Below are 13,222 nucleotides of genomic sequence, written 5' to 3' on the forward strand. Positions count from 1 at the left end.
CATATAGATGGCCAATAGGTATATGAAAAAATTCTCACCATCACTAATCATTAGAAAAATGCAAATTAAAACCACAATGAGATATTACCTCATGCCAATCCGAATGGCGCTCATCAACAAAACAACACAGAATGAGTGCTGGCGAGGATGTGGAGAAAAGGGAACCCCCCTGCACTGCTGGTGGGAATGCAGACTGGTGCAGCCACTGTGGAAAACAGTATGGAGATTCCTCAAAAAATTAAAAATTGAACTACCTTTTGACCCAGCTATCCCACTTTTAAGAATATACACCAAGAACACCATAGCACTGTTTCAAAAGGAGAAATGCAGCCCCATGTTTATGGCAGCATCATTCACAATAGCGAAGATCTGAAACAGCCCAAGTGTCCGTCAGTGGACAAGTGGATTAAAAAGCTTTGGTACATATATACTATGGAATACTACTCAGCCACAAGAAATGATGACATCGGATCATTTACAACAACATAGATGGAACTTGATAACATTATACTGAGCGAAATAAGTAAATCAGAAAAAATTAAGAATTATATGATTCCATACATGAGTGGGACATAAAAATGAGCCTCAGAGACATGGACAAGAGTGTGGTGGTTATGGGGAGGGGAGAAGAGGGAGGGGGTTGGGGGGAGGGGAGGGGCACAAAGAAAACCAGTTAGAAGGTGACAGAGGACAATTTGACTTTGGGTGATAGGAATGCAGCATAATCAAATGTCAAAATAACTTGGAGATGTTCTCTCTGAGCATATGTACCCTGATTTATTCATGTCACCCCATTAAAATTAATTTTTAAAAATCCCAAAAGATGGCCCTGGCCAGTTGACTCATTGATTGGATCATCGGCCCAATGTGCAGACATCCCAGGTTTGTTTCCCAGTCAGGGCATACATGAGAAGTGACCATCTGCTTCTCTTAACCTCCCTCTCCCCCTTTTTTCTTCCTCTCCAACGTCAGTGGCTCAATTGGTTTGAGCATTGGCCCTGGGCATTGAGCATTAGCCTCTGGTACTGAAGATAGCTTGGTTGATTCAGACATCGGCCCCAGACAGGGGTTGCCAGGTGGACCCCAGTCGAGGTGCATGAGGGAGTCTGTCTCTCTATCTTCCTTCCTCTCACTTAAAATAAAAAAAGACCTTGGGCTTGCCCAGTCAAGGGACATATACCAAGTAATCAATGAACAACCAAAAGTGAAGCAACTATGAGTTAATACTTCTTGCTCTCCTCCCTCCTCTCCCTGTAAAATAAAAAAAAAATTTTAATTAAAAAAAAAAAAGTTCCTGGCCTATGGTGACACAGTGACTAGAGTGCTGACCTGGAACACTGAGGTTGCTGGTTCGAAACACTGAGCTTGCCCGGTCAAGGTACATATGACAAGCAACCAATGATCAGCTAGAGTGAAGCAACTCTAGCTCGTTCCCCCACCGCCTCGGCAAAATCAATAAATAAAATCTTAAAACAAAAGGACATCGCTTTCAGGTTGGTGAACATGTGGAGATTCTGAGAGAGTGACATACTTGGGAAAGACATAGAACTTCCTGCCCTTTCCCCATGTATTGCTCTATGTCCCTCTTCTATCTGGCTATTTCTAAGTTACTGTATTTTTCTCTCCATAAGACGCACTTTTTTCCCCCAAAAGTGGAGGGGAAAATGACTGTGTCTTATGAAGTGAAAGTTCATTTTTTTTTTTAGCTGCTGTGGGTTCCCGGACATCTAGAAGAGTATTTGAACATTTAAGTCTCTTCTCATTTGTTAATAACAGGGCTAATGGTTGTTAATATTGCTGCTGAGTTTACATTGTTGAAATAATATTGTGGTATATTTTATTAAATATTTTAACACAAAAAAAAGAATAAATGGGACTATATCAAACTAAAACATTTTTGCACAGCAAAAGAAACTGTCAACAAAACAAAAAGGCAGCTAAACAAATGGGAGATGATATTTACAAACAACCATTCAGATAAGGAGAGGATTTCCAAAATAAATAAATAAATCATATAGTTCAGCAGCAAAACAAGCAAAATTCAATTAAAAAAATGAGGAGAGGTGCAGGAGTCCTGGGTTTGATTCCCAGCTAGGGCACACAGGAGAAGTGCCCACCTGCTTCTCCACCCCTCCCCCTCTCCTTCCTCTCTGTCTCTCTCCTCCTCTCCTGCAGCCAAGGCTCCATTGGAGCAAAGTTGTCCCGGGCGCTGAGGATGGCTCTATGGCCTCTGCCTCAGTCGCTAGAATGACTCTGGTTGCAACAGAGCAATGCCCCCAGATGGGCAGAGCATCGCCCCCTGGTGGGCATGCCAGATGGATCCCAGTGTCGGGCGCCTGTGGGAGTCTGTCTGACTGCCTCTCCATTTCCAACTTCAGAAAAATACAAAAAAAAAAATGAGGAGAGGACCTGAACAGACATTTCTTCCAAGAAGACATACAAATGGCAACAGATATATGAAAAGATACTCATTTTCACTAGTTATTTGAAAAATGCAAATCAAAACTACAATGAGGTAGCACCTCACACCAGATAGACTGACTATTATCAACAAGACAGGTATTAACAAGTGTTGGAGAGGCTGTGGAGAAAAAGAAATCTTTATTCATTGTTGGTGGGAATGTAAACTGGTACAGCCATTATGGAGAAAGTATGACGGTTCCTCAAAAAATTAAGAATAAAATTACCATATGACCTAGCAATCCCTCCACTGGTTATCTAAAAAATAAAAATAAAAAATAAATAAAAACCTCAAAAACATTGGTATGCACCTGACTAGGCAGTGGCGCAGTGAATAGAGCATCAGACTGGTACGCGGAGGATCCAGGTTCTTGGCCCCGAGGTCACCAGCTTGAGCGCAGGCTCATCTGGTTTGAGCAAAAGCTCACCAGCTTGGACTCAATGTCGCTGGCTCGAGCAAGGGGTTACTTGGTCTGCTGAAGGTACACGGTCAAGGCACATATGAGAAAGCAATCAATGAACAACTAAGGTGTTGCAACAAAAAACTGATTGATGCTTCTCATCTCTCTCTGTTCCTGTCTGTCCCTATCTTTCCCTCTCTCTGACTCTCTCTGTCTCTGTAAAAAAAAAACAATAAAAAAAGAAACACATTGGTACGCAAAGAAACATGCACCCTCATGTCCATCACAGCATTATTCACAGTGGCCAAGACATGGAAACAACTTAGGTGTCCTTCAAGAGTAGAGTAGATAAAGAAAATGTGATACATATATACAGTAGAATACTATGCAGCCATAAGAAATAATGACATATTGCCATTTATGACAACAGGTATGGAACTTGTGAACATTATACTAAGTTAAATAAGTAAATCAGAAAAAGCTAAGAACTACATGATTTCACTCATAGTTGGAACATAGAAATAAGACTCATGACATAGTTAAAAGTGAACTGGTTACCAAGGGAGAAGGTTTGGTAGCGGGAATGGGGAGTGGAAGGGAGAAAAGAGGGACAAATATACAGTGACAGAAAATGATTTGACTTTGGGTGATGGGTACACAATGCAATATATAGCTCAAATACTACAGAGATATTTACCTAGAACTTATGTACCCTTATTGATTAATGTCATTCCATTAAATTTAATTTTCTAAATAAATTTTTAAAAAAAGAATTAATACTTTTCTTTCTTAAAGTATTCCAAAAACTTAAAGAGAAATTATTTAAACACATTGTGTAAAGCCATAAATACCTTAATAACAGTACCAGACAAAAACATAATAAAAAAGAAAGAAAATTACAGGTTAATCTCTGATACTAAAACCAGGAAAATATATAATAAAAATAGAAAATTACAGGCCAGTATCCTTCAAAAAATCCATGCAAAAATTCTAAGCAAAATATTAGCCAACTGTATTCAATAATACACTAAAAGGATTATACACAAATACCAAGTGGGATTTAACACAGAGGTTCAAGGATGGTTCAACATCTGTAAATCAATCAGCATGGTATTGTACAGTGGTTCTCAAAGTGTGTGCCAGGGCACAAGGGTGCACCCTAGAAGATTTCCAGGTGCTCCCAATGTATTCCAGAGAAATATGTGCCTGCTGGGGACCAAAAAACCAACAGGATTTTTGGAGTTTAGATTTTTGGAGGACAGAAGTGTGGGGAATTGGCTGTAAGCTGACATTCTGTGCAAACCCCCACCTTACTTGCCTGATTAGGTTGCAAAAGGCTGTTAAACTGTGGTGCTGGATTGTTTACACTACCCCTCATGTTCCCCAGAAAGACTGGAGGCAAGTTTCTTCTATCCTTTGTTTGGTATAAAGTTAAGATGATATGAATGGTGGGGGTTTTCTGCACTTAGTACAATTAAGAATAAAAAGAGAGGAATTCTTCAATGTATTGATGAGGAAATGAGAGTTTACCTTTCAAATATATGCCTAAACATTGAAGAAATCGCTAGGACACATCAAGCTCATGTTTCTTATAAACAAAAGAATGACACAAATTTACTAAATCTTACTAAGAATGTATCTATATATATAAAAAGATAATGTTTTGTTATATTTTTATTTTTTAACTCCTCTTTTTTACGAATTCTAAAAAGCAAAACAAAAAATGTAACGTAAAAATGTTTTTTAATATCAGAAAAGATTTAATTTTCTCATTTATTTCATTTAATTATCATAAAAGCATGCTTGAACTTTATCTTTTTTCTTTAATGTTTGACTTAATTATTATAATATATTCTCAGAAATTTGTATATATAATAGTTTGCCTACAATTATTTGTAGGATTTTAAATGTGCCCCAACTTCAAAAAGTTTGAGAACCACTGGTATAGTATTCAAAATATCAACAGAATAAAGGCTAAATACTATATGATTATCTTAACAGATGTAAAAAAAAAAAAGGCATTTGACAGAATTCAACATCTTTTTGCAATAAAAGCTCTAAATAATGTGGGTATAGAGGAAACATGCCTGAACATAATAGACTATATATGAAAAATACATTCTTGCACCAGACTCAATAGCAAATACTAAAGGCTTTTCCTCTTACAGGGGTCCCCAAACTTTTTACACAGGGGGCCAGTTCACTGTCCCTCAGACCGTTGGAGGGCTCCCACATACAGTGCTCCTCTCACTGACCATCAATGAAAGAGGTGCCCCCTCCAGAAGTGCAGCTGGGGCCGGATAGATGGCCTCAGGGGGCCGCATGCGGCCCACGGGCTGCAGTTTTGGGACGCCTGCATCAGGAACAAGACAAAAATGCTCACACTTACAACTTATAGTAAAGTATGGAATCTCTTAGCCACATCAACCAGACAAGAGAAAAATATAAAAAATATCTAAACTTTAAAGTAAAACTGTCACTATTTGCAGATGACATGATACTATATATAGAAATCTCTAAAAATTGCAAAAAAACCTATTCAAACAAATAAATGAATTCAGTGAAGTTGCAAGATACAGACAAAATCAATGTACAAAAATATGTTGTGTTTTTATACACTAATAAGCAATTAGAAAGAATAATTAAGAAAATACCACTTACAATGCATCAAAAGTATAAAATACATAGGACTAAATTTAACCAAAGAGGTGAAAAAATAGTGCTCTGAAAACTATATATATATATATATATATATATATATATATATATATATATATAACATTGAGTAAGAAATTAAAGAGAATATAAATAAATGAAGGGACATATCATGCTCATAGATCGGAAGGATTAATATTGATAAAATGACCTATCTAAAACAAAATACACATTCAAATACATGTTCTGTTAAAAGCAAATGGCATTCTTCTCAGTACTCAAATAACTAATCCTAAACTTTATATAAAACAATAAAAGACCTCAAAGAGTCAAGGAAATCTTGAGAAAAAACAAAGTGGGAAGTATCCATAAACCAAGCTGATTCTATGAAATCTTATCCAATAATTCTGCATTGAGTTCTCCCTTCTCTTTATTTGAACTCTATTTACTGTTGTCAAAATTTAACCTCTTAATTATTTACTGCCTGTTATGTATCAGGTGTCCCCAAACTACGGCCTGCGGGCCACATGCGGCCCCCTGAGGCCATTTATCCGGCCCCCTGCCACAGTTTCGGAAGGGCCACCTCTTTCATTGGTGGTCAGTGAGAGGAGCACTGTATGTGGTGGCCCTCCAACAGTCTGAGGGACAGTGAACTGGCCCCCTGTGTAAAAAGTTTGGGGACCCCTGGTATGTTCTTCTCATTTTCCCAATTTGATTATAAAAGGGGGAGACAAATTTTTCTTTCTTCTGATGTCCATGGTTACCCTAAGCCAGTACTGAGATTTTGAGGATTGAATATATTTAATCTACCCTGTCCACTCTGATAATGACTTAGTATTTTTGCTTAATAAATAAAGCAGAAATGTAAAGATAACAGATAAATCCATTTTATTGATTCTGTTTCCCTTCAATTGAGGTAAGAAAATGCACAGTTGAGGAGAAAGGAATAAATGTAAGTGTAATATGTCACATCTTCAATGCTGTCTAGCTCTAAAGTGGATTGTGAAGTGTAGTGGCAGAAATCAGAAGGTAGAATAGGGTAGGTCTGTCTCTGTACCTGACCATAAGAAATTGAGTCTGAATTTGTTCCATGGAATCTCTCCTTAGCACTTCGGGGCTGATTCAAACTGTCCTCTGTCAGCAAATGCTGCTTTTAATTAGTAAGTGTCTGTAAATGTGTGAAATAGAAATAAATATTAAATTTCACACCTGTAGAAGTTCTTGCCTACAAAGGAAAAAATGAGCATATACAGATCTTGATTTCTATGAGAAACCAATTCAGAGTAAAAGTAGGACTAATGAAGTCAGTTAACCCTTGGCCAATTGAATGGAGTCCCAAGATCAAAGGCATCAAAATGAAAGGTAAACACACTTAAACTTTAAAGTTTTTTTCTTAAGAATCTCAGCTTTTCTCACAGAGTGTGTAGCTCAGATCATAAGCCAATGCTGGCAAAATCTGGAAGACACACAGTTGGGTGGAAGAAGTTTGTTTTCATATGAAAAGGGAAATTCTCTTACATTCTGAAATCTCTAGGAGCTCTTTGAAGGCCTCAGAAGATATCAGACCCACAGAGTCCAAATTTCAGTATGATCAGGGTTCTTTTTTATTATTATTATTCTTTTTCCAGGACATATGGCAATTACTACTTAAAACTACTTCCTAAAGTTAATAGGTTAATTCCTAAAAGTAAAGAAAAACATTATGGAAGCCAAGTTTCCATGGGAGAAGCTGATCTGAATAAAAAGTTTTTAATAAATTAACAAAATCAGGGTATTGCACATTGCTTTTCTGATATATTAATTAACCTAGTACCAGATGTGTAAATTAGGCCAATTGCTTTGCTGAATTGATTATTTAACAAGAAGGGTAGGACCAAAGACACATATTAATATTTAGTTCTGTTTATTGTCATAAACAGAAGAAAATAATCAAATTGCTAATGTTTATCAAGGGCCACATTAAAAAAGGAACTTCTTGAAGAAGTACCTAGAATTGTGGAATGGACAAAGTTTCTCCTGGAGCATTTTATACCTTAGTCACTTAAAATGAAAATGTTTTTTTTTTTTGGGGGGGGTTATTTCATTAGTTAATATTCATGATTCTTTTATTAGCTAAAATTTGTGCCCAAAGAGATACATAGACTAGCATTCTCACAGTAACCCTGTTCTGTGAGAACAGTTCTCACAGTAACCCTGTAAAATTGATATTAACATCTTCATTTTGCAGATGGAGAAACAGCATTAGAAAGCTTGAGTGATTGTCTGAGTAAGTAATGTGGAACATCACATATTTCAGTCTAAGATATCTGACTCCAAAGCCCATATATTTAACTTTTATTTTATGATTCACCTTATAACCGTCCTCTTTAATCTATTCAGACCTACTAAAGCAGTTTCTCTATGAAATGATTAAGAAAATGAGCTTTGAATTCAGATAGATCTGGATTTAAATCCCAGCTCTACATATTAGCTGTGTTACCTTAGGCATTTTACTTAACCTCTCTGATATTTCATAGTTTTCTTTCTGTGAAACAAGCATAACAATCACTTGGCAGGGTTGGTGTAAGGATTAAGTTGGTATGATGAATGTCAAGTGCCTTGCACATAGTAGATGCTCAACTTATTACCTTTTCTTCAAAGCAACATCCCATTGACCACCACAGAGAGCCCCTGAAAATATAGCCTGGGTGCTTTTCTACACTTACTGCCACCACTACCACCAAAACTGCTTAACTGAGGTTGTTCCTCTTCTGCCACCAGCCTGGTAATACTTCATCTATATGTTTATATGTGTGAAATTTTCTTGCCTCCTTCCGAACTTCAGTTGACATGTCTGTCTATTCTGTGAATAACAATGTTATATTAATATTACTCTTACCAATTTCAATATTTACTTTCATTTTACTAGGGCCACCTAAATACATTACCTTATTCCAGGAGTAGAGCAATAGATCCACCAAACAAAACAATCAGGATAAGTTAAAAGATAAAATAATGAGACTCATTGGAATAGATTCAAAGTGACAAAATTGGAGGAAGCATTAGAGATATTCTACTAAAAATTCCTCAGAGAATAAAAAAGAATTTTGCAATATCACCAAATGTTAGAACCAAGACTAGAGGTTAAATCTTTGAATCTTGGTCAAGTTATCTTTCTAAAATCCCACATTGCCTCAAACTATTTGGGTTTGTTCTTTATACAAACAAAATAAAACTATTTTAGCCATGCGTAAAGATAAAAACAGAGAAATGTAAATTCTAATGAACAAATGCAATAAACAACAAAAAGTCAATCTCAAGTTTCTATTAATGAGAGGATTATCAATTGTGAGTTACCTGGTGCTCTCACAGCTTTGTCAAATATTGACTTGGGATAGTTCATGATCCCACCCACATCTCAAAGGGTGGCACTGGCATTTCCTTGTTTCAATTGCCAGTTACAGACCAAAACTCTCTCCTTAAGATGTACCAATGCTTTTCTCTTTGAAAATGTATGCTTTCTAATTCTACCATCTTCTCTTCCACTTTGTTGCTATCTGTTGACCACTCTTAGTCCTTTCATAAGGACTTAGTTATAAGTTACCTTACCACTTTAAATGCCAATGTTATCTAGAGATATTTCTACATCCATGTAAATAATTCACTTACTGCCTTAGCCCAATGATTTTTTTTACCTACAATTAATTTTTTACAAAATGTTTCAGACAACTGTCTTATGACTATATCTATATATTATCATAAGGTAAACCTGCCTCATCTATAAAACATGCATTCAGACATCTCACTAATGGATGGCCAATACAATCTACTTCCAGTTCTTTTATGTTTTTCTTTTTTTTTACAGAGGCAGAGATAGACAGGGATAGACAGACAGGAACAGAGAGAGATGAGAAGCATCAATCATCAATTTCTCCTTGTGCGCTGTGACTTCTTAGTTGTTCATTGATTGCTTTCTCACATGTGCCTTGACTGTGGGCCTTCAGCAGACCGAGCAACCCCTTGCTGGAGCCAGGGACCTTGGGTCCAAGCTGGTGAGCTCTTTGCTCAAGCCAGATGAGCCTGTGCTCAAGCTGGCGACCTCGGGGTCTCGAACCTGGGTCCTTCCGCATCCCAGTCCGACGCTCTATCCACTGCGCTACCACCTGGTCAGGCCTTTTATGTTTTTCTTTATTCTTATTCTCTGATCTACAGTTATTCAACCCTTCCCTTTATCCCAGTGCACAACTTGTCCTTTTCTTTACTTCTTTCTCTATCTAGTTTGCATACCTTGGATCTCAATTTCTCTCTTTCCCAGGATTCTCAGTTCTCTTTTCCTTTTATCTAAATTCTATCTGACTTACTAAATCCCTGTCCTGGAAGCAATCTAAGCATCTTCCTTCTCTCCTGTTAAACCCAAGCACCTGAGTTCTGCAAAGGAGAAAACTACACTATCATGCAGACAGTGATCACTAAAAATCTTATCTAACTGGGCTTCAGTACAGCTCAGAACCTCGTCCAGTCAACTCTTCCCATTATTTTCATAAGTAATTCCAAAGTTCTTTTCTGAATTCCAACACAACTGCCCCTTCTCCTGAGCAAAAGACATAATCTCTTACTTTCTGAGAAATATAGAAGTCATCAGGGAGGAACTTCCATGACTTCTTGCCTCCAAACCTACAAATTTGCCTGCATCAGTAGCCATCATTTCATCCTTCCTTTCTGAAAGCTCACTGAAGAATTATTCCTTCTTTCATTGTCTTCTTCTTCCTTGATAACCTTGCTGTTTTCCTCCTATTGCCTCTTTCTCTTCACATATACACTTGTTCAAGTATTTTCATGTTAGAGCAACCGTAGCAGCATCAACAACAGTAATTCCTAGAGCCTTACTTTCTCCTTTTATTTCTCTTTCTCTAATTTTCTTCACAAACAACTTAATAAAAAAGAATAGGTTTTCTCCACTTTCTCACCAACAATTCACTCCTCAACGTACAATGATTTGGCTTTCATTCCAACAACTACTCTTACAAGGGCCACTGATGTCTTCTCAGATGCTGAAGTCACTGAATCACTTTAAGTCATGAACATACTTAATCTTCCCAGTCATTTTTGACTAATCGAAATGTATCTTATTCCTTGAGAAAATCTCCCCTCTCATTTCTCTAGTTACTGTTTAGTTTCTTTTATGGGCTCAGACTTCTGTGGTGTACTTCCTAGTTTCATCCTTCAATTCTGTTTTATTCAATATGTTTTATTACATTTATATGTAAATTTATATTAATTTTGTCTTCTGAGTTCCATATTCATGTTTCTAACTATGTATGAAAACTCTCCACCTGAATGGACAACAAACAAGCACTTCCATCTGAAAATTTTAATAACTTGTATTTCCCCTACCACTATTTCAAACTCAATACTCTTTCAATGTCTCCTGTCTCTTTCAAACATCTACCCAATCACTCAAATCAGAAATTTTAGTGTTATCTTGGACAACTCCACCCCTTCTTCTTTGAATTGAATATCAACAGAACAATTTTATTCCCTCTTTTCCAATTCCCTTACTTTTTTAAGTCATCACCTCAGAATTTATTATCAAATTATGAAGAGCCTCCAAATTTTATATTCCCCTACTTTTTCCCTTTCTAATCATGAACTATAGAAATGATCCCTGAAAGTATAGTCTTCCATTTCTAATCTCTTCTCTATTAAACCTTTAGAATATTCATCACCACCAAAACACTCTTACATGAAATAATAAAAAGTCTTCTTTAAAAAGAAGAAAAATTAAATAAAAACACTTCTTTAAGAAGAAAAAAATTAAAAATAGAAAAATATGAATAAAATGGCAAAAATACACATCTATCAACAATTAAATCTTAAAAAAACAAAAGAAATAAACAAGCAGAACAGAAGCAGACTCACAGAAACAAAGAATATTTTGATGGCTGTCAGATGAGAGAGGGGTTGGAGGGAAAGGTGAAAAAGGTGAAGAGATTAAAAAGTACAAATTGGTTGTTACAGAGTAATCATTGGATGTAAAATACTGCACAAACAATATAGTTAATAATATTCTAATAACTATGGTGCCAGATGGGTACAAGATATATCAGGATGGTCATTTATTAAGTTATATAATATCTAATCACTAGGGTGTACACCTGAAATGAATATCATATTATATGTAAATTGTAACTGAAAAAATTAAAAAATGATAAAGAATGATTTTCCTGAAGATATCTTCTCTTTTAAAATTTTTTATTATTATTAATTTTAATGAGGTGGCATTGATAAATCAGAATATATATGTTCAGAGAAAATATCTCTAGGTTATTTTGACATTTGATTATGCTGCATTCCCATCACCAAAAGTCCATTTGTCTTCCGTCAACCACCCCCCCCCCGTAACCACCACACTCTTGTCCATGTCTCTGAGTCTCATTTTTATGTGGCACTTATGTATGGAATCATATAGTTCTTAGTTTTTTCTGATTTACTTATTTCACTCAGTATACAGTTATCAAGGTCCATCTATGTTGTTGTAAATGATTTGATGTCATCATTTCTATGGCTGAGTAGTATTCCATAGTATATATGTTCCAAAGCTTTTTAATCCACTCGTCCACTGACGGACACTTGGGCTGTTTCCAGATCTTCACTTTTGTGAACAATGCTGCTATAAACATGAGGGTGCATTTCTTTTTTTCAAACAGTGCTATGGTGTACTTGGTGTATATTCCTAAAAGTGGTATAGCTGGGACAAAAGGCAGTTCAATTTTCAATTTTTTGAGGAATCTCCATACTGTTTTCCACAGAGGCTGAACCAGTCTGCATTCCTACCAGCAGTGTAGGAGGGCTCCCTTTTCTCCACATCCTTGCCAGCACTTATTCTGTGTTGTTTTGTTGATGGGCGCCATTCAGACTGGAATTAGGTGATATCTCATTGTGGTTTTAATTTGCATTTTTCTAATGATTAGTGATGTTGAGCATTTTCCATATGCCTATCGGCCATATGTATGTCCTCTGTGGAAAACTATCTATTCATTTCTTTTGCCCATTTCTTGATTGGATTGTTTGTCTTCCTGATGTTCAGTTTTACAAGATCTTTATAAATTTTGGTTATTAACCCCTTATTAGACGTATTGTCAAATATGTTCTCCCATTGTGTAGTTTGTCTTTTTATTCTGTTTCTATTGTGCTTAGCTGTGCAAAAGCTTTTTAGTTTGATATAGTCCCATTTGTTTATCCTGTCTTTTATTTCACTTGCCCGTAGAGATAAATCGGCAAATTCATTGCTGCAAGAGATGTCGGAGAGCTTACTACCTATGTTTTCTTCTAAGACACTTGTGGTTTTATGGCTTACATTTAAGTCTTTTATCCATTTTGATTTTATTTTTGTGAATGGTGTAAGTTGGTGGTCTAGTTTCATATTTTTGCAGGTAGCTGTCCAATTTTCCCAACACCATTTGTTGAAGAGGCTGTCTTTACTCCATTGAATGCTCTTACCTTCTATGTCAAATATCATTTGTCCATAAAAGTATGGGTTTATTTCTGGGTTCTCTGTTCTGTTCTGTTGATCTATATGCCTGTTCTTATGCCAGTACCAGGCTGTTTTGAGTACAATGGCCTTGTAGTATAATTTGATATCCAGAAGTGTGATATCTCTCACTTTATTCTTTCTTTTCAAGATTGCTGAGGCCATTTGTGTTCACTTTTAGTTCCATATAAATATT

Source organism: Saccopteryx bilineata, chromosome X (genome assembly GCF_036850765.1).
Source record: "Saccopteryx bilineata isolate mSacBil1 chromosome X, mSacBil1_pri_phased_curated, whole genome shotgun sequence".
In the NCBI taxonomy this organism is placed as follows: Eukaryota; Metazoa; Chordata; class Mammalia; order Chiroptera; family Emballonuridae; genus Saccopteryx; species Saccopteryx bilineata.